At 41.3% G+C, this 16,154-nt stretch overlaps 1 protein-coding gene across 3 annotated transcripts in view; it reads right to left on the minus strand.

Annotated features, from left to right (window-relative positions):
* Positions 1–16,154, minus strand: part of Nek7 (NIMA related kinase 7) — a 127,591-nt gene that overhangs the window by 93,199 nt on the left and 18,238 nt on the right. The window contains exon 2 of one of the 3 annotated variants that reach the window (XM_029538719.1): positions 264–390. The exons of the other annotated variants lie outside the window; for them this stretch is intronic. The gene's annotated coding sequence lies outside the window, so the exon portion shown is untranslated. The remainder of the gene's footprint in view (positions 1–263; positions 391–16,154) is intronic. 3 annotated transcript variants of the gene reach the window in all.

Below are 16,154 nucleotides of genomic sequence, written 5' to 3' on the forward strand. Positions count from 1 at the left end.
AGAAGAAGAAGAAGAAGAAGAAGAAGAAGAAGAAGAAGAAGAAGAAGAAGAAGAAGAAGAAGAAGAAGAAGAAGAAGAAGAAGAAGGAAGAAGAAGAAGTCATCATCAAAAAGGCCTTTTCCCAACAAAGTTCTGTTTACTTGGATTGTTCTGTCCCTGTCTACAGGGATTCCAGAAAGAGCTGCGAGCTTGGCCATTGTCGTGGCTTCTGGCATCAGGGCAATGGAACGAGAAGGAGAGGCTAGAAGCTGAACCCCACCTACCTGAGACACTGCACACAACATTACATAGATTCTACCGTCATCTGCTTCCAACCCAAAAATAACACCTTCGGCAGTAATGAGTTTCCACACCAGATCTTGGGCAAGTTCCTCGGTGGTTGACAAAGGCCTGTTGAAGTGAGAAGAGTGCTAAACCAGGCCTCACCAGAGCTCCTCCTGAACAAAGACTGGGTCACATTCATTTATTTTTTTCCAGATTCCCAACAACACCTACAACAGCATTAAAACTTTAATATGATGATTGATGCCTGTGAGCATTCAAATCCTAAGCCAGTGGAACTAATGTGGAACTCTGGTGAGGCTGAGCCTACGTCTGAGTTATTTCTGGTTTGGAAACAGACATGGCAAAGTACCTCTGACTTTTTAGGCACAGCCAAAAAGAGTCAGCAGACTGGATGCCCTAAGATGAATGATTATAATAAACTGTCCTCAGACATGAAACCTTAGCTTGGTGCTAAACCCAACCCACAGGGCTCCGATTGCCACATACTTGTATTAAAGGCATTTGCTGAACAAAGAGCTCCTCGGTGGCACAGTTTTCAGTCAGGGTTTGTATCGCATACCAGCCTCAACATGCGACGTGACATGCGCTGTAGTGTTAAGAGTGATTGGAATCAGTGTCTCTCTTCCACAGCACTGTGTGAGATGGCACACCTCTTCTTTGCACTCTTTATCTACACTTAAATCTCCAGTGTGCCTCTGTGTCACGTGGACGATTAGACTGTCACCAGGAGCAGCTTCCAGAGAGAGAAGGAAATGAGTGCAAATGAGCCCATTTTTTTTTTTTTAAATCAGGAAGGCAAAAAGGAGAGAATTTCACTAATGAAACCTATAAAGAAATTACTAAGTGGCTGCATTTGGGTGATCCAAAACAGAGAGAAGCAAAGTTTTCCTACAAAGAGCCAGGTAGTAAACACTGTAAGCTTCATGGGCATCACACGGCCTCTTCACAACTGCTCTATCACGGTAAAGCAGTCACCAGTGACAGTTAAGGGGTCAGTAACAAACTAAGCAAGAGCTCCACTCTACACCGCTAGATTTCAACTGAAATTAGTAAAAGCAGGTCTGCAAGAACGGAATACAATTCAATCTACACTAAAGCAAAGCTGAAGTAATTTCACCTAACGACTCTAGGAATTTAGGTATGAACTATGAAATACAAACCTCTGGGAGGTCTTTTATGCTTCTGTTATCCTCTCTCCCCCACCCCCCAACACACAGAAATACAACCCTTAAGAAATCCATCAATAACAGAATTAATAACGGTTCTTCATGCCTTACATGGTACAAGAACTTCTTGCTACCCAAAATTCTCTGGATCTCAACCACCTGATGTGAAAAACAAAATTTTCTCTTCTCCAGAGAAAAGGCATGGTCAAGCCTGCTATCTGAAGCAATCCAGTAAGCCAGAGAGAACACAGCTGCTAAGAACTGAACCGGAAACTGTCACAGGCTCTTAGTATGGAAGACAGAATGGAATCTAGTTTGTTAACAATGTGTGAAGGTGTAAGTAAATTCTGAAGGCCCAGGAGACAAACCAACCCTCTTTTGATCAAAGTGAAAGATGGTTTCTCCACCAGAACAAAAAACTGACTCTAGTCTAAAAGTTAAGATAATGTCTAGAACCTCTGTATGTTTTCAACTACAATGTCTGGTATACAAAAACAAAAAACAAACAAAAAGCCTGGCCAAGAAATAAGTAATATGGGGTGGAGGGGAACAGTTTCACAAATGATCTAGATTTTATAATAATAAACTTTAATTACAGATTAATATCTTGTATAAACTAAATGAATGCCAAGAGGCAAAGTTCACGAGGCCTCAATCCTAGACAAAGAACTACAGGCAACTAAGGAATGCTGGGAAAGGAACCAATGCTCTTCCCCAGGGAGAAGCACACCACCTGATTATCCAGTTATCCAATATCAAATAGTCAGACCTGAAAACATGCATACAAAACACATTATATGGATTAAAAGTAACTGAAAGAAAGTTGTACTTACAAATTTAGGAATAACACACACACACACACACACACACACACACACACACCACATGTATAACAAAAATTAAAGAAAGCAGTACATGGGAGGGTTTAGAGGATGGAAAAATGGGAGAGAAAATAAATTATACAAGGTTAGTGCCTACAGAATAATAGAAAGTCCAAATTTAACACTGACTCTAAATAGGTAAAAACGTATTGAAATCTCTAGGTGTCTACTAACAGAATAAGAACAGATATACACATAAGCAAGGTATAAAGCGGGAGAGGGGTGCACAAAATGTTCAAAAGCATAAGGAACAGAAAGGAACAGAAAACTGTGGAAACAACATAAGAGAAATACAACTGCAAACTTAATAGAACTAGATCAGCAATGCTGTAAAACACAGTGAACTAAAAGCTCCAGGAACAAGAAAATAATGTGACATTATTAATTAATTTCAAGTTACTAAAACAAGTCTACATATTAAAACCCATAATTCTTTAACCATTAAAGAGAAACACAATGTAGACACTAGCCAAAGAAAAACTAATGTAATTTCACAGACAATGGAGCTATTAGGATTTATAAAAGAAAAGTAAAAGAGAAGAGAAATAGGTCATTAAAAAATAAAAGGAATGCTTCAGAAAGACACCACAATTCTACACAAATAAAACAGCAAGACTATATAAAGCAAAACAAAAAGACTAAAAAAACCAACAAAGAAAAAATACAATTCTACAATTAAAAGCTAGACTCAGGTGGGTACTAAAATTGGTAATAATTAGAAAATGAAGAAAAAAAAATCAAAACCAAGTCTCAGTATAGAAAGAACTAAATCCATAAAAGCACCCACCTAACAGCATTAAGTCAGCCTCCAGGCACCAAGCCTGAGAAACTCACTTCCCACCATGCAGGGCAGGATGCCACAGAGCGCTCACGGCTAAGTTCCCTGTCAAGGCAGTTGCATACGATGACTATTCTATGTCAGCGTACAGAGGTCCTGGCTACTTGCATCAACCTAAGATGATCTTGAAGAGCTGGTCTAGCTCCAGAATGCCCCTACCGGCTGGCTGAGACCTCTGTTGCAACCACACAGACGTTCAGGTTCCTCTGCCTCACCCTGCTTTCTTCCTTCCCAAAAGCATTGTGCAATGAATAGTATGTACAGAAATCTCTGTATCAGAGTGAGTGACTTGGGAAACTTAGCCTGTTTCAGTTGTTGCTAAAAGTGATCTAAACTAGATTCAAAAATGGGAGTTTGCTGCTAAATCAGTTGGTTGGCATTAGGGGACACCCCCTCTCCCCATCACTGATAGGGGTCAAAATGTGGATATACTGCCATATGAGAAGCAAAGTGTAATTATCTTGTTAGCTGACAAAATCTAGAGTCACCTAGGAAGAGTCTTAGAGAGGAATTGTTTAGATCAAGTTGGCCCTTGGGCATGTCTTTGTCTTAAATTTTAGGTCAGCAAATGAACAAGGGGTTGGAAAAACCTCAACACACACTTTGGTGTCCTGGTTTCTTTTCCTGTTGCTGTGATAAAATACTTACAAAGGCAACTTAAGGGAGACAGGGTTTATTCGGGCTCAGTTTCAAGGTACAGTCCATCATAACAAGAGAGTCAAGGTGTCAGAAGTTTGAAGCAACTGACATCTGCAGTCAGAAGCAGACACTGAATGCATGCAGGCTCTTCTCAGCTCACTCTCTCTACTCAGTGCAGAATCTTCTGCCTAGGGAATAACGCCATCCACAGTGGACAAGTCTTCCCACCTCAATTAATGTCATCAAGATAACCACACAGAAATCATTTGGTCTCTCAAGTGATCCTAGATTGTATCACATTAACAACTACCACTAATCATCACACATGACAAGCCTGATATTTTTGAGGATAAGATTCCAACTAAGAATAATCAAGACTCTCAGGAATGCATAAAGAAGCTTGAAAATCCCAAAACCATACATCACTTAAAACCCTGTGACCACAGTAAAGGTTCCTCTTCTTTCCACTACTGATGACATGAAGGTGCGACCTCACAAGACTATCCCAACCTTCCCTCCTAGCTCTCAGACCAAGATCTAGGATCAAAGGAAGGAGGTCATGGCCCAAAGGTGGTGCAAGGAACAGCCAGGCAATGATCCACACACTCACCAGGTTGGTAGTTACATGGCGTGTTTGCTTTACATAAATTTCTTGAGTTGAACACTTATATACACTAAAGTATGAAGTATGTTAATACTTCAATAACTTTTTATCTGTGAATGGGTATTTTGTTTCCATGTGCACCAAATGCATCCTGGTGCCCATGGAGATCAAAAAAGAGTATCAGGTCACCTGTGACTGAAGTTACAGACAGTTGTGGGACACCACGCAGGGGCTGGGAATCTTGCTGGGTCCTCTAAAAGAACAGCCAGTGCTGAGCCATCTCACCAGCTGCCTTCAATAACTTTTTAAAAGGCAATTATATTCAGTTTATATTTCAAAAAAAGGGGGGGGGCTTTATAAAAAAAAACAGCACACTGTTATATTTGTATTTGTATATGTAATTCTCTGGCCAATTAACACAATTATTATTCTTTATTAAAACTGTTAACTGGGAGGGACTGATATGAAAAACAGACTCAACTACAGAACCTCCTTAATACCTGCCTAGTAAGTCAGTATAATTAATTACTGCATACATCAAAAGTGAATCCAAATTGATACCTTTATAAATTAGTGTGGGCAAATGGCAGGTCTACATACCTTAGATGTATTAGTCATGTGACCATGTATTAGTCATGTGACTCTCACAGCCCTCTTCATATATTTCTTCACTGACAAACTGTATCTTAGAAATTATCTTGGGTGCTAAAAGATGTGTAGTTTAAAACAAAGCCTCTCCCAGCTCCAGGAGCTCATTTACTATATACCCAAAAGAAAGAGGCTTGCTCAAGTTACACACAGTACCTGGTCGTGGTGGTACATCCTGTCTAGAGACTAGCCCACATCCTCCCATAGCCTTTCCCCTTGGTGTCTCCACTACAGATAGTGAAAAATCCCATTTGCCTACTCAACTACAATGGACCGTGTAGTCTACAACTATTGAGACATAAGCAAAAATGTCTTGTCCTGATTAAAGCTTTCTCTCTCTCCCACATGGTGTTGATAGGGTACTTCAAGCTGAAGCAGCTTTTTGTTGTTTGTTTTCCTTTTCCTGAGGGGAGGGGAAGGCGAGGAATCACCCTGATTCCACTTCGGACCTCGGTGAATGAACGCTACCATTGAAAATCTGCAAGAAGACACTGAGCAGCTAAGGACTTCAGGTTTTCAGTTGTACGAGTGAAAACCACTGTAGTCAGCCACTGATGCTATCTGAGGGCAAATGCGCTCCTCACAAATGTCACATAGCTGATAAATGGGATAACCAAGATTTGAAGCTAGGTCTTTCTACAGAGCATCAAATTGCCTATCTTTTCTATGAAGGTTCACTCCAAATCATGAATCCATGGATGCATCCACCTAAGTGCTTACCCTGAAACCAGATGGCTACGACACATAGAAAAATCAAGAAGACGAGTCATTCAAGAACCCTTTCTCTCACTGTTTATGCTTAGATTCTGCACTGAATAAGCTTGTACCAACCTTCCCTGTTCTTTATATACAGCTGTGTTTGTCTATAAACAAGGACATCCCTGGAAGATTCTGAAAAGCATTTAGCCTTAGAATTAACAAACATGAAACTCTGTGGTTTCCCAAGAACATGATAGAGACGCCAAAGCATCTCCAACAGCGAGTTATGCACTTTGCCTTCATCTAAGCAAGGCCTACATAGGAAAAGAAAGGTAGCGCCTGTTACCAGAAGCAATGACAGAAAAATATCCAGCTAAGCTTCTACTAAAAGAATGACCTACATCACTGGAAAACTTTCTTACTTGAGTTTGTCAGATTAGTAAAATGCTTCTTTCAAATAAAGGAAATACTTGCTCTTATTCAAGTTCAATTCCAAAACCAAAAGAGCTTTTCAAGGAGCTCCTAGTGCCTATCCGATTGAAGCGCATTCCCCTACCCCTGGCCATGAAGCCCGAGTGATGTGTGCCCTACTTGCCTAGCCCCAGGCATGGCAGAGGGCACATTAAGGAAGCATGCTCCTTTGTGGTTCAGGGATGTCTCCCTTCAAAACCTTTAAAAGTGGGTGGACATCTTGCTTCGTCTGGCAAGACTGAAACCCCCCACCATCTTGCATGGTGTGTCTGCTAGTATCAATACATCTACTCCTTGAAATATGACACCACTCAGTGTCTATCTCTCTCAACCCTCCAGTCTTCTGCCAACCTAAAATCTAACACACCAAGAGCATGGATTGAAGATGACAGGTGCATACTGGGATTCAGAGGAGTCCTCTGAAAGACTGATACACTTGATACAAGTGAGTACCACAAGATGGGACCGAATGACAGGTTAAACTCTGATTAGGATGCGTGTTGGAATTTCTATAAACATAGATCTAGAACACTGGAACATTTTAGGAGCCAACAAAAACTCCTATGTATTTTTTACCTATTTCAGGAGCACAAAACTTAAAACTAAATTAATACTTTCATCTGATTCATTTTTAAATAAAATATAAGCATTTGTGGACATGAATTACAAAAATACATACAGGAAAATTTTGTATCATATTAGTATTTGTTTCTATAATAACAAGTTAAATAACTTACCCATGTCTAAGTCAGTACACACAATCTTCATTTAAATCTAACTATTTCTTGAAAGCAATTAAGCTGTTCTAATTTATATTAATTACACCTTACACATTTTTAAAATTTCACCATCTAAGGCTACAATAGCTTTCGGGATATAATACTAAAGATAACCCTGCTATAGAAGGAACAAGTGAAATTGCTTTAAGCTACTAGGCCCAAGCAACTCATACTTTTAAAACCTGCCTTCATCTTAAAAGTAAGAATGTCTAGAGAGGCTTGTCCGTGGGCCATGAGATGTCTGTTCCCAGGCTAAGAAGCTGTATACAATTTGTGCCCTGGAAAGAGCTTTCCACTCAAAGTTATAAATACTCAAGAAGAAAAGATCATATCGAGATTCTGACCTAACTAACCATAGTCTATCTACTGTGATGTTCCTCTCAGCAGTTCCTGGCTTGCTGTTCAGAGTTAGGGACGATCCTTGGTCCTTTCAACTGAGAAATTACAAATGTCCACTTCTTCTTTCACTGTTGTTCTATGAGTAACTGCCAAGCTACAGCATCAGCACAGACAACTGGACTTGGACAGCAAGACTGGACAGAAGGTGAAGGGCTACTCTAACTCATCTCTCACTCTCTTCTTCTGTTTGACATTAAGAATAGTAAAATTTTAATTCAAGCTCATATTCAAACTCTGAAGCAAGCCACCTACACATGGAACTAAATATTAACAAGGGGATCTTTCCAGAGCAATTGGTAATGGGATTTTGAAAACTCTGGGGAGTGATGACTGTACTGCAATTCTTAACAGCATACCAATGTTACTCAAACCACTCCTACTCGGTCAGGCACGTTTGGTTCAGGGAGCCAGAAGCAAACAATATAGATCTGAGATCTGTAACACCACTTTGAGGTGGAACCTGCAATGTGTACCACGCACTCTCTCAAGTGCACCAAATTCCTTCTCTGAAAAATCCTGAGGATGACACAAAGTCCTGACCTACTTCACCAGGCAGTCAGTGACTCAGTGACATAAATTACCAAGTGTCTTATTACCACTAAGAGTAGAACTCAAATGCAGTATGAAATTACCATTGTTTTCTGTCCACTGCTTGAAAAAAAATTGACCTACTATAATTTGGGTGTTTATATTATTAATAGCATTGGGAGAGCCAAAAGCTCTAGTAAAGGTCTCATAGAGTATGCCAAACTACAAGGTCTAACCTCCCTCTCTGCCTGAGCCCTTTCTGATAAACAGTGACACAGCCCCAGGACTATGGACTAGCCTCACTAAGATGTTCTCACTCCAAGGGTAGAGGAGACGGGTTTGTGGCTGCTTTCTACACGAGAGATGAGTGCTGAACTCTGTATTGTTCTGCTGTAACCCAACTCACTACAAGCACACCTACCAGTCAGGCCCTGGTGGGTAAAAGTACCAGCCTGTAGGAGGCTGAGTCTCCTGTGCCTGCTCTGCTTGTAACAGCTGTTACCTTGATCTACCCAGCGACAATTGTCACCTATGAAGGTGTGGCAAACCAATGTGCTAAAAAGTCATTTCCTTTCGAATCCTGTTTGTTACTGCATTCTGTGTGAAGTCTGCATTCTTCCCTGGTGGGGGAGGGAGGTGCACCAAGCAATATGCTACGATAAACAATAGCTTGATTGAAATGTCTTTCAAAAGGCCTAATCAGGGGGAATGTGTATTTAATCATAAGTTCCCAAAAAAGATGAGGGTGACTGCTACCAAAGAAATGTGATCTAGAAATGGAACTACAGAAGTCTCAAAGCAAGCAGCTAGCTGAAACCAAAGCCAACCAGTTCAAAGTAAATGTGCCTCTAGAAAACTAGATCTAGGAATCAATACACTTCTGTAGATGATCTAAACGGGGTGGCAACTGTAGACCTCACGGCTCATTAGCTACCTCCACTACCTAATGCTAGCTTTGGTACCCTGATGTGCAGGCCTTTACAGCAGTGATGCTCAACCTTCCTAACACTGCAAGCCTCCTCATGCTGTGGTGACCCCCAATCATAAAATCATTTCCTTGCTACTTCATCTGTAATCAACTTCAACTGTAATCTTGCCACAGTTACGAATCATAATGTACATATCTGATTTGGGAGATATCTGCTATGTGATTCTATGGTGGAGAACCTCTGCTTTAAAGACAAAGGAGACCAGAGAAGGGATCAAATCCTCCTCATGCATGAAGAATGCAGAACGGGCAGAGAGGGCACAGCCAGTCTAGATGGCCTTCTGGATCCTGATTCTTAAACAGGGCTGTCTTTCTAGTGTTTCTTGATGGAAAAAGACCAAACATTTGATTGTCTGGACTTGAGAATGAACAACAGTAACAACCAGAGGTTGCCGGAAACTGTACAAATGGGGCCACCTGAGACCCTGTGACTGCTGTTACTGCTGCCACTTCTGAACATGAACTTCGTGTGGAATGTCAGACATGTGCGTACCATGAATGCTCACTAATCCACAGCATGTTTTAACAATTTGGAAAAAAAAAATATTTGTAGAGAGGCAACAAGTAACCGACCATACAGGGTGTCTCCTCCCCAAATGAAACATAAAAAAAAAAACCCACAGATTCCAAGAGACAAAGCACATCTGTAGTTTAGGGTTTGTACTCTGAGAATACTGAGAAGGGCAGCATTTGATTCAAGTCGCTGCACTGGCAAGGAAACTGTAAGGCACTGGCAGCCTGTTGGATCTGCACCAACTGAACTCTGCTCTTGCCCCTGGTGTTCAGGCTCCTCCAAACACTGGAGTGTGAATGAGTCATCTAAACCAAGTAAGAACACCTACTGTGCCACCATGATTATTGCTAATGGCCATTTCTCTTTCTCAGTCCTTTGGGTACGAGAAGAATGAAGTCAGTTATCTGCAAGTGGCTGAGGTTTCAAGACAGGATTCCGGACTAACTACAGGTAGGCCTGACTTCTGTTATAGGCACAGTTTCTGAGAAATGGGAGAGTCCCCCTCAGGAGTGACTTGGATACACTATGTCAAGGATAGCATGCTGATCCACAGACTCGAGGAACAGGTGGAGATTTTAGAGCAAATGCTGGCTCACGTGATAGCCCGGGGTAGCTCATTAATCTTGACAAGCTACAGTAGCAACCTATCCAAGTCAAATTCTTCAGCATCACAGAAGCTACCCCGAGACAGTAAGGAGAAATCACCTTCCAGCTCCTACCTCCTAAACAGCAGCCTTGTACTGAGATGGATGAATTAGATATTAAAACAGCTAGGGCATATTATCAGAGCAAACGAGGCTTCCTATGGAACTGAAAATTTTCTGTGGCAATGGGGTTCATGCCCCAGAATAAACAGTGAGAAACTGATCCTCGCCTTGAAGGATCTAAACCCCATTGGCACAAAGGGTAATAACTAGCCTTAAACTACGTCCTGGCTTAACAGAAGAGGTATGAACAGATGAAACAGTTCACATAGCACATAAGAAGGGAACTTAAGGGTTTATATCTGATATAAAATGGGTTGTGCTCTCAGGGAGGCCCCTTTGGCTTGATGAATCCAGAAACCTAAGGAACATGGTTGACATGACACTGCCATCTGACCTCTTCTTCTTGATAAGGCTTCATTGTATAGTCTATGAAGTAAATTAAATAACTTTGATATTAGCACCTGACAGTATACTTAGTCCAAGCTGTTGATGGGGGTGGGATATTCACTGGGAGAAAATTAGTTACACTGAGAATATGCATGAGCAAAGAATAGACCACTGGCAAAGCTATCATGACCCCCCCCCATCCCAACAGCCCTTCTACATCCTCACCAACACCCTCCATCCCAGCAGCCCCTATTCATCCTCACCAACACCCCCCCCCATCCTACCAGCCCCTGTACATCCTCACCAACACTGCCAACCGTTCTGGTACCCTTGGTCCATTTCCCTAGCTTGTTATGCCAATATGTAAATGTCTGCCACAGAAACTAGATTTCTACTGTGAAAAACCTGATGCTAGTGTGACAAACTAACACCAATTCAAAATGTCAAGCTCTCGCCTTGGGTTCTTCTGCTGTGAGCAGTTGAAACACTCACCTAACCAGGCCAGGCCTGTCTCATCTCTGGGTAGGGCTCGGGGCCTGAGAATCGTGCTGATGCTTGTGCCGTTGGTTCTACCTTCAAAAACTGTCATGTTCTGATGCCCCATCAATCTCCAGCCTGCCTGTTTGCTTTGTCCACTCCTAAAAGTTATCAGCCCTCCTTCCCAGCCCAGGAAACCCACAAAACACCACAGAAACATAACAATCTGTTCTGTACACAGTCTCCAGGAGTTACAGGGCTTTAAAGGAAATTACCATAGTACTAACAAGGTCAACAATATTGAATATTTACTTTTCAAGATTTAATTCTGTTTTGCCAAACATTCCAGGTACTTGGTATGTCCCTACCTAGTTCAGCTTAAGTAAAATCATCAATAGAAAGAAGACAAAAAGATGGCCCCAGCAGTTGAGGGACCACAGCCCATTGTCTACAGCCCATTCTGTGTATCCATCTTAATGAAGAAATTGACCGTAAGGTCAGAAAGATATAGCTGTACATGCACCTTCGCTTGCCAAACAATCCCTGCTGTGCAGGAGGTGGAAAAGAACTGACACCCACAGGAGGCCTCTGACCTCTCCACAGGCACAATGGCATGATTTGTTGACTGAACTTTACAGTTGTAGCATTTCACTACGTAGCAACTAGTACAGCTTCGGAAAATCAAAATGACAACTAATCACAAAGACAAGCAGCAAGCAAGCAATCTATCAAAATGAATGAGTCTTTCCCTTACAGTAAAACACACAAACACACACATATATATTACACATACACACATATATATGTATGTGTGCTTATAGATATATTACTATATATATCCACATACATACATACAAAATGTGTTTCATTTTTGGCTTATGCAAGTTTACTGAAACTAGTAGCAAGACTGCCTTTCTCCTTGGTCCCTTTGTTCCCACATTATTCCTTCAACACCTTATAGTTAATACATAAGCATCTACCACACAATGTGCAGAAAAACATAACGTAAAGTCACTCTAGGCGAGGAGGGTTTGCTTTCTCATAAAAGTCAACAATTTATAGCTTTCTAAGGCTGCATCTTCTAGGAGACATATCACAGCATAACTGTGTGGTCTCAATTTTGAAAAATACGAAAATAAATGCACAAGAATTAATTTAAACTTCACAGTGTGGTGCTTTCAGGCACACTCTGTCCTTGGGGTACTTCCATTAGCGTGAAAAAGTTTTCAGAATATTTTTAGTGTTTAAATCAGTTTGGGCATAATTAAGAAAAAACAAATGAGAGAAACAAAAGGCGCCATCTCTTTGAGCTCCGTTCCTTTTCTACCTACAGCAGCCTGCTCAGTGGGCATCAGAAAGTCGAGCTGTGAAGAGCAGCAGACAGTGATGCTCCAACGCATCAGCACGAGACTTTTTAAGAAACAAAGGCAGCTATGCTGCTGGCCTGAGCATTTGATCAGAAGGCACGGAAAAAAATCAGACTTGCTTTAAGCATACATATGGTTGTTATGAAAACTTAGCTGTCCTAAAAACCCTTCAATCTACAGTAGTGTCCTGCCTGCAAGCTATGCTAAGGCAATGGTGGCACGAAGCCTATGGGAGTAACCAACCACTAACTGATTTGACTTAAGGCCTCTCTACCAGCTGGTACCCATACCTGACCCAGCTTGAGTGACCAAAGTGGCCAAAACCTGAGACTAACTAGCCCAGGGACCTAGGATAAAACCAAATACAAATACTAATGGTCCAAAAAAAAAAAAAAAAAAGTCAAAAAACGGGTCAACAACAACAAAAATAAAAAAGTAGCAATGAAATGACTCCTAATGGCATGGCCTTGCTCAGCCATGGTCAGGAAAGCTTCCTCCAGCAGCAGAAGAGAACAAGTAAAGAGACCCACAGCTAGATAATATGCAGAGTGAGAGACCTGGAAGAGAGCCCTAGATGAGCTGTCTCCACCAAATCCTTCCCCCTGAGGGCTCAGGGCACCCTGCAGACAGGAGGTGGGAGGAGTGTAAATGGTGATGGAGATGGAAAACCCCAAGGAAACCAGGCCTTGTAAACACAGCCTGGCCCATGCACATATGAGGTCTAAACACAGCCCAGCCCATGCACACTGAGCTCACAGAGGATGAGCAGCCTACAGCTCCTTTGCATTTATGTTCCGGCTTCCGGTTCTCTCTTGATGGGCTTCCTTCCCGAGACTGTGAACAAGTGGGTCTCTGTATCTGTGTCGGTCTCCTCTGCTTTTTCTAGGGGATCTTTTCCTTCTCTTTGCTTTGCCCTTGACACCATGGCAGTTCTGCTGTGTGGGCTGCACTTTTTAAGGTCGGGAAAATGGCATTAAACAAAAGCTAAATTTCATTAGAATTCTTAGGTTAACTATTAGCCACATGTCTTCTGGATCTTTAAAAGACCCAGGAAAAGAGGAAACAGGTCAAATAGGTGAATGTATATGTAGTACCATTATTCTAAATGGAAACTATATTCTAAATTGTCTAGGAATGGCAAGGTAAATATCTGTCCCTCTGCTATAGAGGCTGATAGGAAATAAATGAAGCCAATCAACTGAAGAGAGAAAAACAATCATGAATTATCTATTTCAAAAGACGGCACTCATTCAAAGTCATAACCAATTACTATAAAGAAGGTTGGACACCTGAATCAGTGAGATATTAGGCTTAATCACTTCTAACTGATCAGTAAGTCAAGTCATGGAATGCTCCTTGGAATACTGTCAGAAATTAATACTAAACACCAGTGACAATGCATTTTTAACTCTAAACTCTCACATATATGTATCTCATTATAAAAAAACGTTTTATTTAGTAGGCATCAGAAAAAAATGCAATCACTTTTTAATAATCACTATTATTAAGTAGGCATCAAACTTTTAAGCAGCATAGCTTCCTCCACTATACACAATGTCCAAGGTGGGCTCCACTATACACAATGTCCAAGGTGGGCCCTTACCCTGATGCCCATTCGTGACACTGTTTAAGGATAAAATGGAACAAAGGAAACTTTCTTTTTCATGACTGGTGAACCACTGTTAGGGTTCCAAATGACATTAGACCAGTAAACACGCAGAGTTTGTCATGCTAACGCTGTGGAGCCAACACTGACATCACCATAGGCACACAGTAAATAGGCAGGTGTTTGCAGAGTGGATGAAAACTAAAGCCTACCTAATCCTGCTTCGTCTCAGTGACCCTGAAAAACATCAGTGAAGACCGGCTGTAAATGGTACCTTGCACTCAAGAACAGAGTGACACCTGCCAAGTGACCAGCACCGGTCTGGGACATCATTACCTATAAACCTGCTCATCACTCTAACTCAAAGGACATCAAGAAAAATATACAGAGGACGTGAACAGTAGCTAAATGCCTCCAGTTGTTCTAGAATTCCTGCTTCTATTCTAGAATTCCTTTGATTGGTGGATATTCACTACAGGCTTTCATAAATAAGATTTCTTTCAAATACAACATGTGCACTGACCACATTTACCCTACCACACATACCTGTCTTTCTTCCCATAAACTATTTTGTCTTTCAATATTAGTCACTATCTTTAGAATAAAATCCAAATTCTTTAACCTGGCGTTACGGGCCCTTATTCAGGCAAGAGAACTTTACTCAGTTCTTTCTGTGGATCAGGAATGCTTGAGAAGATAAACAGCAAATGGGCCCTGCTGTTGAGACTCAGAACCTCATGGAGCAGTTTGCAAACTTCCACCCAAAAGAGAGCCAAGGAATAGCAACCTGTTGAAGCTCCCCACCCCACCCCCAACAGTCTTCAAGACTGGTTCTCAAACAGTTAGAGGGCAGGTTTTCATTCTGCAAATACTACCACATTGGCCACTGTAAAGAGAATGAATAGTCTCATGTCCAACCAAAAAAAGGCCAAATTTCTGAGCTTCAGAAATCTTAATATCACTTATTGAAACAGGTCTCTTCAAAGCTAGGGGCAAATGTGCATAGTCCCACAAGGGCTTCAGACAAAGACGTCCACCTCCTCTTACTGCCCCATGCTCTGAGGAACTCTCCACACTAAGGCCTTTTTCAGACTGTTACATGGGGCTACCAAGAGGGATTATGACAGCCTTACCAGCGGCGTCTGCTGTAGAGCCCTCTGACTCTCCCATAATGCCTGGCACAGTGCTTTTTCCACAATTAGCCTTCCTGAAACACAATAAGCTACTGTGGGTTACCAACTGTGTTACGTTTTGTTCAAGTAGTCTGTGAATGCTGTAAACAGAGAGTCGGCATGAGACAGAAGACATGCAGTTTTCAGTTCCTGAAATCTGGAAAGCAGAGGCAATGTTCAAAGAAGAAACTTTAAATCCCAGCAATGCCGTCTTTCAGGTTACTTCATTATTGGTAAACACACTGAAATTAAATGTCCCAGGCCTGGCGAAAAGATCGATTAAGAAAAACAACTTCAAATTTTGATCTCAAATCCATGGAATTAGTCTATAATAGGAAAGCAAATATATAAAATAAACTGTCTCTCTCCTCCCTTTTCCTTTTTATTAAGCATACACATCCGTGCTATGTGACCACTTCACATCCTAACAGATGAAAACAGGCTTTTGTATCTAGATCCACAGGCTAAAACAGGGCTGCTTGTTCCTCAGCTTAAGAGTTAAAAAGAGGAAAACCCTAAGTGGTAGTGAAATGCTAATGTATGTCGAGGTGTAGGTTCATAAATGAGAGCTATCACTCACTACATGCACCTCTAATTCCTCAGGGATTTAGTCTTTCAGTTAAAAACTGTTCATTACACAGAACTTTCTAGAAGCCGATGGATCTGACCATCTCTACTGGCCTGTCACACCTGTTTACCTTTCAATTATTTTACCCTATTTCTATGAGATCATCCTGAAACACCCACCTACATTTGGCTCAGCATATTAAACATATAAAACCATTTTAAATGCACGCTCATTGCTTTTACATGAGAAGAGAAAGGCAGTGATGCTAAAGTCTAACAGCGTTTGATGAACTGACAAAGTTTAATGAGTTCTCTACATCAACCACTTACCCTTAACTGTCCTCTCTAAGGAAGTGTCTGCTTTACTAAAACTTAATTATTTATAGTACACACTCAAAACAAATGTCCCAGGCCCTGGCAGCAAGAAGATGA

Source organism: Mus pahari, chromosome 5, assembly GCF_900095145.1.
Source record: "Mus pahari chromosome 5, PAHARI_EIJ_v1.1, whole genome shotgun sequence".
Lineage (NCBI taxonomy): Eukaryota > Metazoa > Chordata > Mammalia > Rodentia > Muridae > Mus > Mus pahari.